The sequence below is a fragment of the Bos indicus x Bos taurus genome, chromosome X, assembly GCF_003369695.1.
Source record: "Bos indicus x Bos taurus breed Angus x Brahman F1 hybrid chromosome X, Bos_hybrid_MaternalHap_v2.0, whole genome shotgun sequence".
NCBI lineage: Eukaryota > Metazoa > Chordata > Mammalia > Artiodactyla > Bovidae > Bos > Bos indicus x Bos taurus.
Genome location: NC_040105.1, coordinates 57620326 through 57642597, shown reverse-complemented (window position 1 = coordinate 57642597; position 22272 = coordinate 57620326). Strand labels below are relative to the sequence as shown.

Genomic DNA, 22272 nt, shown 5'->3' with positions numbered 1-22272 from the left:
AATATTTCCAAATACTTCTCTATGAAAGAGGGGGCACGTCTGGGATACTCGGAGAAAACCACCTATGTGAATATGAAGAGAAACTATGAAACCATGACTAGACTAGGTAATAGGAAGTTCTGGGTCCAGACAAGGCTGGAAACAAATGATGATTCCTCTTTACAAGCCATGGTTTATTCTTCTTAGGCTATGCCAAGTGTCCCACATTTGTCCTTTTCTGTGCGAAGAAATCCCAGGGCAGTTTTCAACCCTTCTGCTCTTTTAAATCCTGTGCAGGGCTGTGGGCTGAGAGTGGCCACAGAGATGCTCAGACCTGGATTCTATGCATTTCTCTCTCACTGGCCGTGGTTCAGATTCCCCCTGCCCAGCTGATGAGCTTTACTGTTGGTGCTGTGTCCCAGCATTTCCCCCTCCTCTCAGGTTGTTTGTTAAGAAATAAATATTTTGCATCTTTCTGGATCTCAAGGGTACCCCAGCAGCTCTCATGTGTCCTAACAATGGAGCCACAAAATCCAAGCATTGTGATTCTAAAACTAAGAACCCCAGGGAAAAGGGTAAGTGACAGGAAATGAGTCTCCTGAAGCCCATTTATGCGGGGTTCCAGATGGGGAAAGATTCTCAGGACTTTGTTCCCTCAAAAGCATCATGGTTAAGTGAAAAAAAAAATGGAATGCAGAGGGTTAAGCACAGTCAGAGGCCATTCATATATAATCCTAAAACATGCAAAACGAGAATATATATATTTTTATGGATAGAAAGTATTTGGTAAATGTATAAAAACGTGAATGAGAATAAAACCCATCAAACTCTGGAGTGAAGAAGTGGAAAAGGGAGGAGGGTAGGGATCAGTGAGGGCCACACAGATGGCTTCAGCTGTGACTTGTCCATAGTGTTTTGTTATGTTTTGAATAAAGAGCTCAGAGCGATCTGAAGTAGTTGTGAGATAATGTTGAAATCCTACTAGACCCAATGGTAGATGCACGTTTCAAATATTATTGTCCATCATTTTATGCATGTTTGAAACATTTCTTTTTTAAAGGAGTTAGTTCTTGCTAAGCACCATTAATGAATCACAGGATGATTAAGAAAAATTTGAAGTGTAAATCCACCCAAAACTTCCAAAATAATAGTGCATAGGTATTGGGTAACTATCTTAAGAAAGTGATTAACATATTATGTAATGACATATGGCTGTTTGCTTGCGTTTTATCAAAACCAAATAGTTGTCTCACTCCTAATCGAACCTGGTTCTGTGTGTTGAGTTTGGAAGAGAGTTTAAGAGAGTAATCTTCCACACATTGACCTTTCCTACTGGTCAATGAGCAGAGGCAATGTAAGGTTTTAAAAAAGTGACAGAGTCTAGAAATCTGAGCAGTGTATGTACTCACTTAAAAAGGGGATGGGATGTGTTCATTTGCTCTTTTGCTCTGACAGCATAGTTGTGAGAAGACAGGGTGAGAATGTTCAAAATGTCTCCAGTAACCCTTTGACTTTCTAGTTTAACAGGCCGGATTCCACAAGCTCCCAAAATTACTGTAAGAGGGCTAAAAACCCAGTGCTTGAGTAGCTACAAGGTTTTTGATATTAAAGAGGTATCTTTATACTGGAAACATTCCATAACCACTGGACTAAATCATCCATGGTTCATTTCACACTTAACAGCTTCATTAAGGTGTAATTGACCTACTGTGAAATTCACCATTTTAAGTATAGAGTGATTTTTGGCTAAAGACCAATCAATTTACTTCTTTGGGGAAAAACGTAAGAAATACATAATAGGATAGGATAAGGCAGTGATGGGGTTTAGTTTACATTTTATAAACCATAGAAGAAAAATTCTGAATAGATGCTGCAAATAAATAGCAAAATCATTGTTATTCAGAGGCTGGTCTCAGAGTAACTCTTTGATAATAAGTGGACTCGTCACCCTCTGCTGCAGAAATCCCTGATACCACAGGAGTCTCTGCAGTTTGAGAATATTTACCAACAACAAAAACAAATTTCTGACTTGTCACCTCCTTTTAGATGAACCTCCTCAAGGGACTTCCAACATGCAAGGGGGAAAATGCCAGAAGGTGAGTGCCTCGCAAATCCAAAGGACCAGAGACTGTTTATCTCTCCGTAGATGTGAATATTGGGATAAAAGTGGGAAAATAGCCTGGCCCTCACTGCCTCCCTTTGCTGATCTCTTTATCACAGTTCCTGATGTAGTTCAGTTCAGTCGCTCAGTCGTGTCTGACTCTTTGCGACCCCATGAATCGCAGCACGCCAGGCCTCCCTGTTCACCACCATCTCCCGGAGTTCACTCAAACTTATGTCCATCGAGTCGGTTATGCCATCCAGCCATCTCATCCTCTGTCGTCCCCTTTTCCTCCTGCCCCCAATCCCTCCCAGCATCAGAGTCTTTTCCAATGAGTCAACTCTTCGCATGAGGTGGCCAAAGAACTGGAGTTTCAGCTTTAACATCATTTGTTCCAAAGAACACCCCAGGGCTGATCTTTAGAATGGACTGGTTGGATCTCCTTGCAGTCCAAGGGACTCTCAAGAGTCTTCTCCAACACCACAGTTCAAAAGCATCAATTCCTCGGCGCTCAGCTTTCTTCACAGTCCAACTCTCGCATCCATACATGACCACTGGAAAAACCATAGCCTTGACTAGATGGACCTTTGTTGGCAAAGTAATGTCTCTGCTTTTCAATATGCTACCTAGGTTGGTCATAACTTTTCGTCCAAGGAGTAAGCGTCTTTAAATTTCATGGCTGCAGTCCTGATGTAGTACCAAGAGCTAAATAATAATTAACAACAATTGTAATAGTTGTTACTTCTTTTGATTTCATAGTGATGACAGATACTATTTTAGGCAATTCACATGGATTAGTGTATTTAGCCCTTAAAACCTCTATGATGTTACTGCCATTTTATCCCCAAATAATAATGAAGTTATTATTAGTATTATTAAATACTACTACTCATAATAATGCAGATACTGTCGTACAGTGATGTTAAATAATCTGCTTGAGACCACAATGGCTGTTCTCTTCTCCAGAGGATCTTACTGACCCAGGGATCAGACCTGGATCTCTTGCATTGCAGGAAGATTCTTTACATCTGAGCCACCAGGGAAGCCCAACAGTGGCAGTGGTAGTAGTCTAATCCAAAGCCCCAAGCCATTTCCAAACCTATAAGCTTTTCCACACGTTTCTGAAGCTCAGGCGTTTCCCCTAAACTTTGCAGATGCTGCTGACACTTCTGTTTAGACACCCACTCTCACAACAGGGCCCCTTTTGTGTTGCTTGGGAATCACTTGAACTGTCAGCCTCTCTCTTCTGTGAGCTCCTTAGGGACCTTGTCTGCCCCTGAGGCATCTCTGAAGTCCCAGTTCCAGCCCAGGAAGACCCTTAGAGGTTTATTGAATGAGTTCTTCTGCAATTGCAGGTTAAACTATAGTTTAGAGGGTAAAGGGATCTGGTGGTTGGGTTACCAGTAGCAGTGTGGACACGGTTGAAGAGAGAATTCAAAGAGGGATCATAAAAGTGTTTGTTTTTATTGTTATCACATTTAAACAGCATTTATAGCCTTAGAAAGTTCTTTCACTTAGCTTGTTTTACAGTTATTGTTCACTGATGCATAAATAAGGGAGCTGATTATATAGTTATCGTTCACAGTTTTATAAACAAGAGCTGAATGAAGGTGGCTTTAAGATCGTTGGTCAGCGACACACCCTGACACAAGTAGAATTGGTACAGGAACCACCTCACCTAATTCCACATGAAATGTTCTTGCCGAGGTAGGACAGGATGCAACATCTGGCACCACCTTCTTGGCTGTCTGCGTGAATTTATGTGAACCATTCTCTCTTCTCCTTTCCCTATATTCATCTCTCCCACACCATTTGCCAGCAGCGTTTTGTCCCCTCTGCACATTGTTCCATTTGCTCTCCCCGCAGCTGTCAACCATCTTATCTTCAATCCCTTAGATTTTATAGAAGCCCCTCCTCATTTTCACAGACCTCATGGATCGTTAGAACGCTCTACTTTCCCAAATCTTCCATGTACCACACTCCTGCTCACTTGGAGATTTCTCTTGGTGAGGGTGTCAGTCTGGAAAAAGCATGAAAACAAGCGTTCTAATCCTGGAAACGCCCTTCATTTAGACCATTCCATTTCCTTCTAACTTCCTAGATTCTTCGTAATTTAGGTACAGGTAATATAATGATCCCTCAGACTTGTTGAGGACGTTAATTAAGGTACTGCACAAGAAAACACTTTGTAAGCTCTAAAGCACTTGAGAAATGGATACTGATTGTATGTGACTTTCACGTTAAAAAGGTGATGCCCAAGAAGCCTGTAAAGGGAAAAAAACGTTCAAAGATAGTACCAGGAACATCAGGCCCAGAGCAGGCTCAGAGACAGCTGCACTCCCAGGCAAAAGCAAGTATCTCTGCTCAGCAGAGTAAGAAAACAGCAGGTAAGAGAAACCACTTTTCTTACTTGTTTGGGAACAACTCCTCTGTCTTCCCTGGCCATGTTCAAGTGAATGGGTTAGCCATGGGAGATGGATCCTGGACAGGCCTAGGGCCAGGCTGGGCTGAGAGCTTGCTCAGCTCCAGCTGAAACATTTGAGCTGACTTCCAGGGTCCTCATTGCTGGGGCCTGGGTTTGATCCCTGATCAAGGAACTAAGATCCCACAAACCACTTGGCATGGCCAACTTTGTTTTAAAAACGTGTAACTTACAGAATCACAGATCTGAGTTGTCATCCATATGAAAGCCATGTAACTGGGGGCAAGCCTTTCAAATTCTCTGAGCTCCAGATTCCTAGTCCATAAAATGGAAATAAAGAATCCAAGTTCACAGGCTGTTCAAAGGTGTTCAATTCAAGGGACTTCCCTGGCAGTCCAGTGGTTAAGACTGCACCTACTCTGCAGGGAGCATGGGTTCAATCCCTGGTGGGGGAACTCAGGTCATTCCATCTGTGATAACTTGGGAACACATCTTACTCAGAGTTTTATCCCCACCCTCAGCTCAATGCCTGACACACGATATGCCTTTAATATCTGCTGAGTGAAAGACGGTCGGAATAAATGTGGTAAGTAATCTGAATTACTTACTGGTGAAAGGAGCCAGAAGCTAAAACTCTAACTGCTGTTTGGTGTGTATTGGTGTGGGTCTAACCTCTCAGCCTCTTTGAGCCAGAAAGTGTGCAAAACAGACTGTGTGGAAGTCCTGTGGACACCTGGGGAGGGAGGAGGCATCTCCTTATCTCACAAAACAGGACCCGACACTCCCTAACCCACCCAACACCCATGTACCAACTCTTCTCCAGGATCCAAGAAAAAGAAGGTTTCTGCCATCAGACTGCGAGAAAGAAAACCGGTTGCCTACGAAGAGATCAGTGATCCTGAGGAAGAATCCAATGGAAACACGGTTGATGTGTGGGCCAACAGAGGGCAAAAAAGAGAACCAGTTGCCCAAGAAGAGATCAGCGATCACGAGGAAGAATCCAATAGAAACACAGTTAATGTTTGGGCCAACAGACTGCGAAAAAGGAAACCAGTGGCCTATGAAGAGATCAGTGATCCCGAGGAAGAGGAAGATGAAGATGACTAAATCTGTAAGTAAGCTTTCTCTCCATCCCCACATCCCCACAAAAGGCACTGTTCTCTTATGTTAGTTGTATCCTGTCTTGTCACTTGTTCCTTTCTCCCAGTCCCTTGGGGGTGCAGCTCTGAGGCTAAATGAGAAGGATTCCCATGCTTTTTCTACTTCCTGCTCTGTATATCCAGAGATCTTCCCTCCCCAGGATGCTGTGGGCTCCCAAACCCCAGGTCAGCTTCTAGCATGTAGGTGACACATTCCTCTAGCCGAAAACCTCACTGGACAGTTGACAGAGTCGCTGCAGCCTGAACACAAGGTTGGTCTTCAGGAGCAGTGAGAGGTGCACATAGACCACAAGGCAGGATGGAATGGGAGTGCACAGGGGCCATGCAGGTCAAAATGAGGAGCTGAATAGTAATTTATCAGTCAGTGGGGGCTCATTGTCACTTATTTTCCTTCTCTTTCCTTGCCTCAGCCTCACAGATGTGACAAGTGCCCAAGATAAGAAGCAGAACTTGGTGGCTGTTCATGAACATGGCACGGCTATGAATTCCTAGCACATGAAATAAACAGTTCACAACAGTTAAACATGATTTTCCTTACTATGTGCCAAGCATTATTAGTTATTAAAGTTGTGTTAATGAGCAAGACATATACCTGCCGTGTGTTTCTGTCTGTGTATCCATGCTTCTAGGGCTTCCCAGGTGGTGCTAGTGGTAAAGAACCTGCCTGCCAATGCAGGAGGCAAGAGACGCAGGTTTGATCCCTGGGTCAGGGCAATCCCCTGGAGGAGGGCATTGGCAACCCACTCCAGTATTCTTGCCTAGAAAATCTGATGGACAGAGGAGTCTGGAAGGCTACATACAGTTCATGGGATCGCACAAAGTTGGACACGACTGAAGTGACTTAGCATGCACACACATCCATGCCGCTGCCTTAAAAATAAACAAATATTGTCAGATATTCTTTGTACAGAACAGCACTAACCTCCCCCTCTCCAGATGTAACTACTGAGGGCAGTTCTGTGTGTTTTATTGCAAACGGTTTTCTCTATATTTACACACATCCACAGGGTACCAATATGAGCATCTCTCACCTGCTTTTCCTCTTTAGCAGCATGTCCTGAACAAGTCTGTCTCACTCTGTTTCCTGTTCCACACATGCTCCAAACCTCCATTATTCATTCACTCAGCATCGGTCACTGACAATAGACATTTACAAGATTTTCCCAGTTGTTTGCTCTTCCCACTCTTGTGCACACAGCCCTGTGCACCTGTATCAGTGTTTCTTTAGCACATGTTCCTAGAAATGGAATTGTTGTATCAAAGTGTTCATTCATCCAACACCTAATGGGTCTGTACTGCATACTGAGCGCCATTCTAGGTCCTGGAGAGACATCAGGGACAAGATAAACAACAGTCCCTGCCCACGTGGAGGTGCCAGTCTAGTGGGGGCTGTTGCTAGTTTTTATTCTGATGGATGCTGTACCTGCCCTGTACCGGAGTGGGATTCTGCAGGTGGTTGGACACCTTGGCTGTTGCTCTCTCTAAGATCTTCGGGGTCATGGGGCTGGGACAGTCCATTTGAAAGTGTGTGGGGGGAGACAGAGATGAAACTGTCAATTGGGGAACATGGAAGAATAGGGAAGAAGAGGTCCAGTGTAGGGCCCGTCGTGAACAGGAAAGGAAGAGATCACTTAGTCATGATACAAGGGACCAAAGATGGAAAACTCCACTGGACAGAGGCAGGAAATTGCCCATGTCAGGTCCAAGGGCTTGGGAGCCAGGATGGGGGTCAAGTATTAATAATGGGACAGCCCTCTCCCAGATGGACCATCACAACCCACAGAGCTGGAACAGTCAGTTCTGGGGAAGGGAAGAGAAGAGTCTATTTTAGAGCAAATCATTGTGTGTGTTGGGGGACATTAAAGCTACCAACAGAAATCCAAGGTGACTTGCATGGGACATCAAACACCAGCCCCAGATGGCTGCAGTGTTGCACCATTTTGACCATCCACTGCCCATCGCCTTGGCCTCCTGGCTCTCATCCAGCCTTGGAAGGTCTCCACTCTCCTGCTGAAGCTGCCATCTCCCCTACCCTTGCCTTCATCCCACCTCTGGACTCGTCCCCCTCAACCCAACAGATTTGGATCAGAGATGGGAGAAACCATAAACCAGCAGAGGATGAGCTCCTGGACTCTGACTGGTCCCTGTAACTCCAGGTTGGAGCCATGGTTGCTGGGCCAGAATTGCTGGGCCAGTGTTTCTCCTACAAACACTCTATGACAGCTTCAGGGTTACAGGATTGCTGTCCACACAGCAGCCCTGGGGCTAGGCCTGGGTCTGGTCTCCTAAAGACCTTGGGGGTGGGGGACGCTGCATAAAAGGAGCTTGCCCTAGGAGTCTGAGGATCTCTAGACCTAAGAGGTGGCGTAGACCATGACAGACAGGTGGGAAAGGAAGCATGGCTGGGGTATGGACAGATGTGGACACCCACATAAACCCTCTCTGACCAGCATGTTCTGAGAGACACTCTTCCTCACAGGGATGACCCTCCCAGCAGTGGCTGCATGGCAAGGGCCTCCCAGTTTATCTGAGTCCCCACCTACTCCTCCAGGAATAACAATGTCTTGTCGTTCAAGGTCATACCTTTGTGTGAGACAAGTCCCAGGCCCAGGAGTCTGCATCCCAGGCCAGGAACAATGTCTGCAAGAAGGAAAGAGGTGTGGTCCCTTGGGGTCTCCCCCTCTCAGCCCACCTTCCATAATAACCATAGGAAGTACAATTAACATTCATCTTCTGCTTGCAAAGTGCCTGGGGTGATACTAAGCATCTTGTATGGATTTCCCCACTTATCTCCACAATCAACCTCTGTGCACAGACAGACACTATCATATAGCTAGAGAGAGGTAATGAGAGACAGAGACACCAACAGACCTGCAGCTTCATGCCAGAGTTCCTCCAGCTGGCACATGCAGGGAGAGCTGAGCGTGGAGCTCACTGTGACTTCAGAGACACTAAGGCAGATAGGTACAAATTTCGGGGGTGGAGAGACTTGAATGACCTCTGAATTCTGCCTCAAATCTAGGGAAGAGGATGTGGACCAGGAACCCTAGAGACAGAGTATGCCCAGAGGGAGAGGCAGATCTGGTGCTAGGGGGGGCAGGGAAGGACAGAGATACACAGGGTGGGTGGAAGTGGGTCTGGCAGGGAGGCCAGGGAGACCCAGGGCCAAGTGAGGGCTATCACAGCCTTGAGGGGTCAGGTGGTTAGGGGCAGAGGTCCCCTAGAACTGTCAGCACACCCTTCCTGATGCTGCAGGGAGACGTGGGTGCTGCCCAGGTCAGTGAGGTCACTCTACCTGTGCCTCAGGCCAACTTGCTAGCTTTTATTTTGACAAATGCTGTATCCCAGCCCCCAGTCCTGGAGCAGGATTCTGCAGGTGGTTGGATACCTTGGCCTTTGCTGTAAGAAGAAATAAATTCTATTTTACCCCAGTTTCATTCTTCATTACTCAAATTTAATAATCTGCTAACGAACATTGTGTACCTTATTGTCCATGCAGATACAGAAGAGGACGTCCAAAAGAGATACAGAAAGATTTTATTTTCCTTTCTCCTGAAGAAGATTGGATGAACCAGCTGAATTTCCCAGCAGAGGAGACGGGTGCAGGGAAGGGTGGCTTGAAAGCACTCTGGGGTCATGACGAGCATTTTCCCTTAGGTTCCCTGGGTAGATACAGCTCCTTCCCTCCCTCCTTTTCCTCCTTCTCTTCCTCCTCCCCCTCCTCCTCCATTTGACAAATCAAATTTTTGAGATGCAGGGAGACTATGGCTTTGCCTGATGCCAGAAGTCAGCCTCTATGTGGCCCCAGGTGCGCCCCGAATCAAGCCTGGAGTCCAAGGTGGATGCATGTGCTCTCCTGATGAGCGTCCAAAATGACTTTCTTTCTTTCTTTTTTTACTTCCTGGCTTTCTTGTTTCTCTTCCAGCAATTTTTAAGATTCGTTATAAAGCAAAATTCTGGGAATTCCGTGGCAGTCCAGAGGTTAGGACTCTGTGCTTTCACTGCCAAGGTCCTGAGTTCAATCCCTGGTCAGGGAACTAAGATCCCACAAGTCACGGAGTGGGAAAAAACAATGAATCCTATTCCTAGTAAAGAATTGGGAAAACGCAAGGACGTGTGAAAGAGCAGTACATCCATCACAAGAAAACACTTCTGAGCTTTATTCACCAAGACCCACAGTAAAGAACACATTGTACAAGTGACTCTAAAGCAAATGCTTCACAGAACAATACTGACCCTTATATATGTGATATTCACCAATATTGTCTATTCTGTTTGTGATGTGCTATGTTATTTCATTCTAATTCATTTAAAATGCACAATTCTTTTCAGAATCCTTAAAATATTCTATTGGCCATGAATCACAACCTGCAGTTTGGAAAGTCCTTCTCCAGGGTCCCAGTGTGTGTCAAACAGGTGACTTGCTGCTTTGAGTCCTGCAGGGAAGGTTCAAGGAAACCTCATGATGCCCCTCTGAGCCAGGGTCCCCTGGAAGGTGTAACCTAGAGGCTTCCTGCTCCCAGGCTTGGCCCAGGCTTGACCTGGGTAGGGGTGGGCCATCCCAGATGTCTGGGGAAAACACTCTTATGTCTCTTTTTCACTCTCACACTACTACCACACTCACAGCGCTTCTGGGATGTGTGGGTTTTTTCCTCACACCAAAGAAATTCTCGGCGTCATCAGCTGGGTGTCCTACAATTCCATTCAATCTTGACACTAACAGGAGTTTGTGCAGACAAGTTAAGAGCTCAGTCCCACAAGACTGTCCCTTCCACCTCAGATGCCAGTTCATAGTCCCAGGTTGTCACTGTACTTCTGACCAACCAGCTATAAATCAGAGGTTCCTATGACCCCCTTCTCAAATTCAGTCATTTGCTATAATAGGTCACAGAACTCAGGGAAGCACTTACCTACACTGACTGGTTTATTATATAATAAAAGGACATGATAAAGGACACAGATGAACAGCCAGATGTAGAGAAACCGGGGGTAAGTTCTGGAAGGATTCAGGGCACAACACCTTGTGTCTCTGTGACATGGGGGTGCCCACTCTCTCAGCATGGATGTGTTTACCCACACGGAAGCTCCTGGAACTCAACGCTAATGGGATTTTATGGAAGCTTCCTCACGTAGGCATGATCAAATATTAACTCCTTTTCCAGCCCTCTCCCTTCTCTGGAGGATGGGGGTTGGGGCTGAAAATTCCAAGCCTGTAATCATAGCTTGGTCTTTCTGGTGACAAGGACCCTACACAGAGTTGCCTCATTAGAACAAAAGATGCTGTTAGTGCTCTTACCACGTAGGAAATTACACTGGTTTTGGAGCTCTGTTCCAGGAACCCAGGGCAGAGGCCAATATACATTTTTTTCTATTTCACAACAGGTGGAGGGAGATGCCAGCTCAGGCTCTCTCCTTTTGGTGGACAGAGATGCCAGCTCAGGGTAGATTGGGTTATAAACAAATGACAGACAATCAGAGTTTATTTCTCACGGATGCTGCACGCCCACTGCAGGTAGACTGGGGCTCTTCTGCACATTATCAACACACTCATGCCAGATCTCAAGGACACAGAGTAGCCCCATGGGTGGCCCAGCAGAGAGAAAAGGGAGTGACTAAGCATGAACCAGCTCATCAAATGGCCAATGGCCAACTCTGACCCTCAAAGGGGTGAAAGTGTGCAGTCCTATGGAAGCATAGGATATTTGTGAACATTCTAAAGTCAACTACAAGGAGGGTATGACATCACAAAAGAGAGTATGGTGTGGGAGAACTGCCTAATCCAGTGGTTCTCAATGGGAGAGGGCAAGTGTGGATCTTGTCCCCTTAGGGGACACTCAACAATGTCTGGAAACATTTTTGGCTGTCATGACTTGATAGGGGGATAGGCTACTGGCATCTAGTGGACAGAGATCAAGGATGCTGCTAAACAACTTTCAATGCAGAGAACAGTGCCCCCCAAGAAAAATAATCCAACCCCCCTTCAAATGTCAATGGTGCCAAGGTTGAAACCCTTAGCTAAAGGAATGTTGTTTAAATGGAGAGATTTCAGGCATTAGACAGAGGCAATCTCTCAGCGAGGGTAGGCAAATAGTACAATTCTTCTCACTCAATTTATCATCAGGCTCCTATTAAGCCTTGACTGTGTACAAAGCTCTATGAGAAAGGCTGACAAGGTGAGAGACGGGTTCCTGTCATCCTCTTAAGGGAGAAAGTTGATGATGAATGAGTCTTCTTGTTCCCCCTGCTCTGAGGGCCACCTCAGCTTAATGTCAAGGGTATTCGTGTGTGGTTCTGCTTCTCTGCTTTCTTTTCTGTCCCAGGATCAATCTGCTAATCCCTGTGCCAGCACCATCCCGTGTCATGGACAATAGCTCCACAATAGGATTGACTGTTCAGAAGGCAAGTGCTTCCTCTTTGTACTTCTTTAGGTCCTTTGAACTCCTGGGTACATTTTAGAATCTACTGGTCAAGTTCCATGATTGGAAAAAAAAAGGGGGGTCCCTGTTGGGATTCTGACTGGAATTTCAGTTAATTCATAGATCAATTTGGGGGTTAATGACATCTTTATGTAGTTGAGCCTTCCTATCCGAGAACCTGGGCTTTGTCTCCATTTTTAAGGTCTTTCTTAAGTCTTCCATAAAGTTTTATAATTTATTGTATCCACATTCTGTCCATTTTTGTTAGCTTTATTTTCTATTATAGTCTCTCTCAAAAGAGCCTACATGATTGGTAGGGGGCCTGAGACTCAGGGGAGTGGCCAGACCCTGCTATCCAGTTCACATCTGAAGGAACTGCTAAAGGGGACAGATTTACCCTTCCATTAGAGACAGAGGGCTTGGGGTACACTGCTAGGGGCAGACACCTTTTGCCTTGAAAATCAGCCAACCAACTACACTGTAAAAGAAATTATATGGGAACCATGGTAAACATATTTCTACTTTTGATGAAACACTAGACTTTAGAAATCAGGAAGGTATTGGATGGGGGACAAAGGCAGAAAGGAGACTGGGAGACAATGAGAAAACTATACTGTCTTCATAATATTGCTGTGGATTGAGTCCAGTTCACTTTATTCTCTTGGTTTAGTAAATGGATTTATTCTCCTTTAGGGAGACACATGTTCTTGTAGGGACAGTTTTTCAACGCTTGGCATAGGATAATGTTGCTTTGAACAATGTTTTATGTGTTTTACAGTTTTATCTGCATGTGGTATTCACAAAATGCATGGATTGAGGTATCACCCATTCAGACTCTCCGTAAGTGTGTAAGACACCTGAGGATCCTGTTTGCTTTGGGGTGATTGGCCATGGAGCACACAGACTGGAAGTGATCCCCTCTCTACAGATGTGTTTCTGTCTTTCACTATTACTGTGGAGGCTGAAGGTGCCTCAGGCTCTAATTTGCTTCCTTCTCAGAATTCCCCACACTTAACCTCAGGCCCTTCCCAGGTGGCAAGTAGGGAGTTCACCATTATTAGAAGTCAGTAGAGTGCTGTCTACCCATGTAAGGGTGTTGATGATGCAACTAGCCCTGTAGTTCTGGGGGCAGTTCTTGCTCTTTCTATGTATTTACCCTCCACCTGGGGTTTCTCTGGATACACTCTTACTTTCTTAGTTGCTTCCACCTGCTCCTCTGGGCTTCTGGTTCTCTTCACCCTTGTAAACCTTATGTGCACTGCTTTCTTTTTTTAGAAATCCTTCACAATTCCTGGTTCCTGGATGGCACCCTTTCTTCTTTTCCAGGAATTAATGAAACCTTTCCATCACTTCAGTGGTGCAGTGGGGAAGTACACAAGTTTGTTCAAACAGCCATCTTCAGACAGTCTTTAAGGGTGTTTTTTAAAGTTCCTAGAGAAAAAGTTGTTTTCATTTTATTATATTGTGTTCAGAGAATGTCCCTTGGATTCTACATTTTGCCAGGGCTGATGGCAGTGGTGGTAGAATGTATCAAGATTGCATCTGTGGCCTGTTGTGAGTATTATGGGCTTCCCAAGTGGCACTCGTGGTAAAGAACCTGCCTGCCAATGCAGGAGACATAAGAGACTCGGGTTCGATCCCTGAGTCGGGAAGATCCCCTGGAGGAGGGCATGGCAACCCACTCCAGTATTCTTGCCTGGAGAATCCCATGGGCAGAGGAGCCTGGTGGGCTACACTCCATGGGGTCACAAAGAGTCGGACACGACTGAAGCGACTTAGCACGCATGGATGCCTGGGTATTATAAGAAAGTTGGGCAGATTTTTCACTTTCTTCAATAAGCAATTCTTAGAGTTTCACCTGATCGGCAAAAGTGATTGATACCAGTCAATCTGTGAGGTGTTGGAGTGGAGTGTACAGTTCAGTTCAGTCGCTCAGTCATGTCCGACTCTTTGTGACCCCATGGACTGCAGCACACCAGGCCTCCCTGCCCATCACCAACTCCCAGAACTTGCTCAAACTCATATCCATCGAGTCAGTGATGCCATCCAACCATCTCATCCTCTGGCGTCCTCTTCTCTTCCTGCCTTTAATCTTTCCCAGCATCAGGGTCTTTTCCAAGGAGTCAGTTCTTCGAATCAGGTGGCCAAAGTACTGGAGTTTCAGATTCAGTGTCAGTCCTTCCAATGAACATTTAGGACTGATTTCCTTTAGGTTTGATCTTCTTGCAGTCCAAGGGACTCTCAAGAGTCTTCTCCAACACCGCAATTCAAAGCATCAATTCTTCAGCGCTCAGCTTTGTTGATACTCCAACTCTCACATCCATACGTGACTACTGAAAAAACCATAGCCTTGACTACATGGACCTTTGTTGGCAAAGTAATGTCTCTGCTTTCTAATATGTTGTCTAGGTTGGTTATAGCTTTCCTTCCAAGGAGTAAGCGTCTTTTAATTTCATGGCTGCAGTCACCATCTGCAGTGATTTTGGAGCCCCCCAAAAGATAAAGTCAGCTACTGTTTCCACTGTTTCCCCATCTATTTGCCATGAAGTGATGGGACCAGATGCCATGATCTTAGTTTTCTGAATGTTGAGCTTTAAGCCAACATTTTCACTCTTCTCTTTCACTTTCATCAAAAGGCTCTTTAGTTCTTCTTCACTTTCTGCCATAAAGGTGATGTCATCTGCATATCTGAGGTTATTGATATTTCTCCCAGCAATCTTGAGTCCAGCTTGTGCTTCATCCAGCCCAGCGCTTCTCATGATGTACTCTGCATATAAGTTAAATAAGCAGCGTGACAATACACAGCCTTGACGTACTCCTTCTCCTATTTGGGACCAGCCTGTTGTTCCATGTCCAGTTCTAACTGTTGCTTCCTGACCTGCATACAGATTTCTCAAGAGGAAGGTCAGGCGGTCTGGTATTCCTATCTGTTAAAAGTTTTCCACAGTTTATTGTGATCCACACAGTCAAAGGCTTTGGCGTAGTAAAAAAAGCAGAAGTAGATGTTTTTCTGGCATTCTCTTGCTTTTTCAATGATCCAGCGGATGTTGGCAATTTGATCTCTGGTTCCTCTGCCTTTTCTAAAACCAGCTTGAACATCTGGAAGTTCACGGTTCGCGTATTGCTGAAGCCTGGCTTGGAGAATTTTGAGCATTACTTTTATATTACCACATTACCATCACCTTATGCATGTACAGAATGTGGAAAAGCCTTCTCTCAGAAGTCACCTCTTATCATACACCAGAGTGTGAGATGAGTGCAATTGTGCAGTAGGTGGAGTATTCCTTGGCATTGCCTTTCTTTGGGATTGGAATGAAAACTGACTTTTCCGGTCCCGTGGCCACTGCTGAGTTTTCCAAATTTGCTGGCATATTGAGTGCAGCACTTTCATAGCATCATCTTTTAGGATTTGAAATAGCTCAACTGGAATTCCATCACCTCCACTAGCTTACCACACTCACTGAATCCAAAGGGCTTCTCTCTGGTATGAACTCTCTGATGTATAATGAGATGTGTCTTCTGGGAGAAGGCCTTTTGACACTCCAAACATTCATAAGGTTTCTCTCCAATGTGGACTCTCTGATGAACAATGAAGAGAGACTTCTGGGGGAAGGCCCTCCCACACTCAGAACATTCATAGGATTTCTCCCCAGTGTGAATCCTCTGATGCACAGTGAGGTGTGATTTCTCAATGAAGGCTCTTCCACAATCTCCACATACATACAGTTTCTCCCTAGTATGAACTCTTTGATGTATAACAAGCTGTGACTTCTTAATAAAGCCCTTCCCCCACACACTACAAACATTTTGTTTCTCCCCAACTTGAACTTTCTTATACTGAATATGGGCTTGCTTATGATTTATAACTTTTTCGCATTGACTGTGTGCATGGGATTTCATTCCAATGTGAATTTTCTCAGGCACTGAACAAAATGAACTATAGCTAAGTGGTTTCCCACATCCAAATCTCTCAATGGGGTTCTTTCTTATATAGCTCCTATTACAAGTCAGTGAGTCTAAATTAGATTTTGAGCTCTTTTCACATGAATCAAAGTGATGGAGTGTTTTACTTGAAGGATCAAGGTCTATGCATCCACTGAATATTTTTCCAAATACATTACATTTAGGGCCTCTCTTCTTGGTCATTGTTTCATGGCTGAAGACGGTGATCTGCCTCAAAACGCTGCCTTGGTTTCCTCGATATCTATCTAGCTGACCATCAATATACCAGACTTTAAAGACAGAGCACAATGAATTATCCTTTGGGGCTCTTTCCAGTATCTCCATTTGAAATGAAAGTTCCCCAGAAATGATCTGCTGACAAGAATCAGAGCTTTTCTCTCTACCTGAAAGAAGAGAAAGGTAAAATAGACACCAAAAAGAAAACAGGAATGAACAGACATTCTAAGAAGGAGGCTGATGGATATTAAAAAGGAGGACTAACAAATTTTAAGGAAGAGAGGAAGCCACTCATGTCAGGGAAGAAGAAAATGTTCTATAAGCCATTTCCCCAATTCTCACTTACCTGAATAGGTCCACCTTGACAACTCACTCTCTATAGTCCACGGGTCCTTTCCATGTTCCAACTTGGAGATTATGTCTAGTTTTAAATATGAACACCCTGTTAAGGAAAAATTACAATCACCTTGGTCTTGGCAGCTCAGAAACTCATGAGGAGAAAAAAGGGAACTCCCAGCAAAGATAGATCTTTAACTCTCAAAAATCAATTCCAAATATAGCAAAAATATAAACATAAAAAACTGAAATGATAAAACATCCTGTTTGTAAAAAATCATAAAGGTCATGGTCTTGACATTTCTGAAAGATGAAGAGGATTTCACTCATTGTTATACAGAGAATTTTCCCTTACCCACAGAGACCAGGTGGCTATAGATCTCCAGCATTACATCCCTGTGTAGGGTCTTTTGAGCAGGGGCCAGCTGCTGCCACTCCTCCTGGGTGAAGTCCACAGCCACATCCTCAAATGTCACTGGTTCCTGTAACAGCATATTCCTGTACAATCTGCTCATTCTGATCATTTTTACCACAGCAATACCTGTAGGATGCCTACTTTGTACTTTGTGTAGCATAGTTAATGAGAAAAAGAATGTGAAACCCTGCCATTAGCAAGAATAGTTAGCAGGACAGAGTAGAGAGCCTAAGCTGCCGCCGCCACTGCTGCTAAGTCACTTCAGTCATGTCCAACTCTGTGCGACCCCATAGATGGCAGCCCACCAGGCTCCTCTGTCCCTGGGATTCTCCAGGCAAGAACACTGGAGTGGGTTGCCATTTCCTTCTCCAATGCATGCATGCATGCTAAGTCGCTTCAGTCGTGTCCAACTCTGTGGACCCTATGGACAGCAGCCCATCAGGCTCCTCTGTCCACAGGATTCTCTAGGTAAGAATACTGGAGTGGGTTGCCATTTCCTTCTCCAAGACAGCCTAAAAATAGATGCAAATAAAAGTGGAAAATTTAATACATAATAAAGGTAGCACTTCAAATAAGTATAGAAAAGATAAATTACTCAAAACTGGGCAGTTATCAGAAAGAAATGTAAAGTTGAATTCTCTATTTAATTCTGTACCCATAAAAAAAAAAAATTAGATCTAACAAAAGTTTAAACAAAGAAAAAGGGAAGCCATAAAATAAAGACAGGAGAGACGGATTTGCTTTAAATATATATATATATATATATATATAAAATAATTTTAAAGTGGAGAAGACTCTTCTAACAAAGCATGCTACAAAACACAAGTGCCACAAAGGAAAACTGATAAATTTGACTACTTTCTATACTGCATGGCAAAATATATCATAGCTCAAAGAACAAGCAATGAACTGGAGAGAAGATATGGGCACAGCACACAGGATGGACAAAAGTTAATGTCCTCAGCAGAGTGAGAGAGCTCCTACAAAGCAAGAATAAAAAGACTAACAACTTAACTTAAAAAAATAGTCAAAGGACAGGACTACCAATTCACAAAAAAGAGGATGCAAATTGATCCTAAGCATGTAAAATGATGCTTGGCTTTATTTGCATGAAGAGAAATGCAAATTAAAAGAAGACATCACATTTCCTTTATATTTTATTGAAGATTGAAGTTTGATAAGTCACTGAGTTGGTGAAAATGTCAAGCACACTCAAATTGTGGGTATACGCTAGTACAATATATTTTAAGGGCAATTAATTCGGCAATATTCATCATAATTCTACATGTACATATCCTCTGACTAGCAATTCCATTTCTAGAAATTATTTTATATAAATACTCATAGACATGAGCAAAATAGCACATGTGAAGATATTGCACTATAGTACTGTTTATAGTAGCAAAAGCATGTAAACAGCCTCATGGGGGGTTGGATGAATCAATTATGCTTCAATCCCCACGAGGAAATACCATATGGAGTCATAAAAAGCAGTAAGGAAACTACATAGATTCACATGCAACAATCTCTAAAATATATTGTTAAGTGAAAAACGCATTCATCCACTCAACAAGCAGTTATTGAGCACCTGCTGAATACCAGGCAATGTCTAAGGACAGGGGATACAATAGGAAAGAAACCTGGTTAAAATACCTTCCCTCGAGGAGCTTGCATTCTAGTGAGAACCGACAAAAAGGTTGAGAGATAAATCCCCACCTAGCCAGAAAAAAGTTTTAATGTGTACTTCAAAATTCATATTCAGATCAGATCAGTCACTCAGTCGTGTCCGACTCTCTGCGACCCCATGAATGGCAGCACGCCAGGCCTCCCTGTCCATCACCAACTCCCGGAGGTCACTCAGACTCACGTCCATCGAGTCAGTGATGCCATCCAGCCATCTCATCCTCTGTCGTCCCCTTCTCCTCCTGCCCCCAATCCCTCCCAGCATCAGAGTCTTTTCCAATGAGTCAACTCTTCGCATGAGGTGGCCAAAGTACTGGAGTTTCAGCTTTAGCATCATTCCTTCCAAAGAAATCCCAGGGCTGATCTCCTTCAGAATGGACTGGTTGGATCTCCTTGCAGTCCAAGGGACTGTCAAGACTCTTCTCCAACACCACAGTTCAAAGGCATCAATTCTTCGGCGCTCAGCCTCCTTCACAGTCCAACTCTCACATCCATACATGACCACAGGAAAAACCATAGCCTTGACTAGACGGACCTTTGTTGGCAAAGTAATGTCTCTGCTTTTGAATACGCTATCTAGGTTGGTCATAACTTTTCTTCCAAGGAGTAAGCGTCTTTTAATTTCATGGCTGCAGTCACCATCTGCAGTGATTTTGGAGCCCAGAAAAATAAAGTCTGACACTGTTTCCACTGTTTCCCCATCTATTTCCCATGAAGTGGTGGGACCGGATGCCATGATCTTCGTTTTCTGAATGTTGAGCTTTAAGCCAACTTTTTCACTCTCCACTTTCACTTTCATCAAGAGGCTTTTGAGTTCCTCTTCACTTTCTGCCATAAGGGTGGTGTCATCTGCATATCTGAGGTTATTGATATTTCTCCCGGCAATCTTGATTCCAGCTTGTGTTTCTAGCTGTTAGAAAGCAATAAGCAAAAGACAAAGAAGGAAATGGAAGATTTACAGGGAAACACAAAATGGCGAATACAAACGTGAAAAGATGCTGATGCTCATTTAATCATTAAAGAAAAGCAGATGAAAAGAAGATATAACGTTCAACCTTAAAAACAACAAGCATGAAAAACACTGATGCTATCTGGTAGTGGATAAAATATTGGGAAGTGGCCCTCCTTGTAAACGATTTTTAACTACATGTAGAAGCTGATTATACAATATCAAAATAGAATTTAAGAAATACTCTTTACATTTTAAATATGCTTGCTCCCTAACCTAGCATACTTATGTCTAAGAATTTGACCTATACAAATATGCAAAGAAATTTTTATAAGGTTGTTCCCTTATTTATGACTTCACTGCTTTAGAGTTCTGTCTAGACCATGTACTAGCTGCGCCTCAGTCTATTCATCTGAAAAATGGGGATAATAATAGGACCTAGCACAAAGCATTTCTGGGTATATTAGATGAGTTAATTCCATTAGAATTTATTATAATGGTGCCTGGCACACAGTAGATGTGAATATTCTTATTATAATTCTTACTATTGTATATCAAAGAATTTTGAAATAAGGAGTTCACGATCTGAGCCAAAGTCAGCTCCTGGTCTTGTTTTTGCAGACTGTACAGAGCTTCTCCATCTTTAAAAAAAAAAATCAATCTGATTTTGGTATTGGCCATCTGGTGATGTCCATGTGTAGAGTCTTCTCTTGTGTTGTTGAAAGAGAGTGTTTGCTATGATCAGTGCATTCTCTTGGCAAAACTCTGTTAGCTTTTCCCCTGCTTCATTCTGTACTCCAAGGCCAAGTTTGCCTGTTACTCCAGGTATCTCTTGACTTCCTACTTTTGCATTCAAGTCCCCTATGATGAAAAGACATCTTTTTTTAATTTTTTTTTTTGGGGGGGGTGTTATTTCTAGAAGGTCTTGTTAGGTCTTCATAGAACCGTTCAACTTCAGCTTCATCAGCATCAGTGGTTGGAGCATAGACTTGGATTACTGTGATACTGAATAGTTTGCCTTGGAAACGAACAGAGATCATTCTGTCATTTTTGAGATTGCACCCAAGTACTGCATTTCAGACTCTTTTGTTGACTATGAGGGTTACTCCATTTCTTCTTCTCTGGTGGCTCAGATGGTAAAGCATCTGCCTACAATGCGGGAGCCTGGGTCAGGAAGATCTCCTGGAGAAGGAAATGGCAATCCACTCCAGTATTCTTGCCTGGAAAATCCCATGGATGGAGAAGGCTACAGTCCATGGGGTCGCAAAGAGTCGGACACGACTGAGCGACTTCACTTTCACTTTTTCCCATTTCTTCTAAGGAATTCTTGCCCATGGTAGTGGATATTACGGTCATCTGAACTAAATTCGCCCATTCCAGTCCATTTTAGTTCACTAATTCCTAAAATGTCGATGTTCACTCCTGCCATCTCCTGTTTGACCACTTCCAATTTATTTTGATCCATGGACCTAACATTCCAGGTTCCTATGCAATATTGTTCTTTCCAGCATCGAAATTTACTTCCATCACCAGTCACATCCACTACTGGGTATTGTTTTTGGTTTTGGCTCCGTCTCTTCATTCTTTCTGGAGTTATTTCTCCACTGGCCTCCAGTAGCATATTGGGCACCTACTGACCTGGGGAGTTCATCTTTCAGTGTCCTATCTTTTTGCCTTTTCATACTATTCATGGGGTTCTCAAGGCAAGAATACTGAAGTGGTTTGCCGGTCCCTTCTCCAGTGCACCACGTTTTGTCAGAACTCTCCACCATGACCCGTCCATCCTGGGTAGCCCTACAGGGCATGGCTCATTGCTTCATTGGGTTAAACAAGGCTGCAATTCATGTGACCAGTTTGGTTAGTTTTCTGTGATTGTGGTTTTCATTCTGTCTGCCCTCTGATGGATAAGGATAAGAGGCTTCTGGAAGCTTCCTGATGGGAGAGACTGACTGTGGAGGAGTCTGGGTCTTGTTCTGATGGGCAGGGCCATGCTCAGTAAATCTTAAATCCAGTTTTCTGTTGATGGGTGGAGCTGTGTTCCCTCCATGTTGTTTGGCTTGAGGCCAAACTATGGTAATGGTAACCTCCTTCAAAAGGACTTATGTACCCACTGTTTTATTCAGTTTCCCTGACCCCACAGCAGGCCACTGTTGATCCACACCTCCGCTGGAGACTCCTGGACACTCACAGGCAAGTCTGGCTCAGTCTCTTGTGGGGACACTGCTCCTGGTGTGCACAAGGTTTTCTTTGTGCCCTCCCAGAGTCTGTTTCCCCAGTCCTGTGGAAGTTCTGTAATCAAATCACACTGGCCTCTAGAGTCAAATTCCCTGGGGGTTCTAAGTCCCTTTGTCAGATCCCCAGGTTGGGAAATCTGTTCCAGGTCCTAGAACGTCCTTAACAGTGTGAGAATTTCTTTGGTATTCAAAGCCACATAAGGAAAAGAGAAACCAAAAATTAAGGAGATAGTTGCAAAACACATATCACAAGTAAAAGAGTGGTATCCGACTATATGAAACCAACTCCTACAAACCAATAAGGAAAAAGCAAGGGATGCAAAATAAAAATGAGCTAAAGATCTGACTAGGCACCTCACAAAATAGGATCTCCAAGTAATCAATGCATATATGAAAAG

General features: G+C 43.9%; 2 long non-coding RNA genes across 3 annotated transcripts; both read left to right on the top strand.

Annotated features, from left to right (window-relative positions):
- LOC113886687 lies at nt 1-6251 on the top strand. Of its 2 annotated transcripts, XR_003509531.1 has the most exons (6): nt 55-106; nt 2026-2075; nt 4329-4467; nt 5024-5088; nt 5326-5613; nt 6073-6251. It is a non-coding gene; the product is annotated as an uncharacterized LOC113886687 (long non-coding RNA). The 2 variants fall into 2 exon arrangements; XR_003509530.1 differs by having other exon boundaries at nt 1-106; nt 4329-5613.
- Nucleotides 6252-6484: 233 nt separating this feature from the next.
- LOC113886688 lies at nt 6485-10023 on the top strand. The gene is made up of 2 exons (XR_003509532.1): nt 6485-8319; nt 9162-10023. It is a non-coding gene; the product is annotated as an uncharacterized LOC113886688 (long non-coding RNA).
- The last annotated feature ends 12249 nt before the right edge of the window (nt 10024-22272 follow it).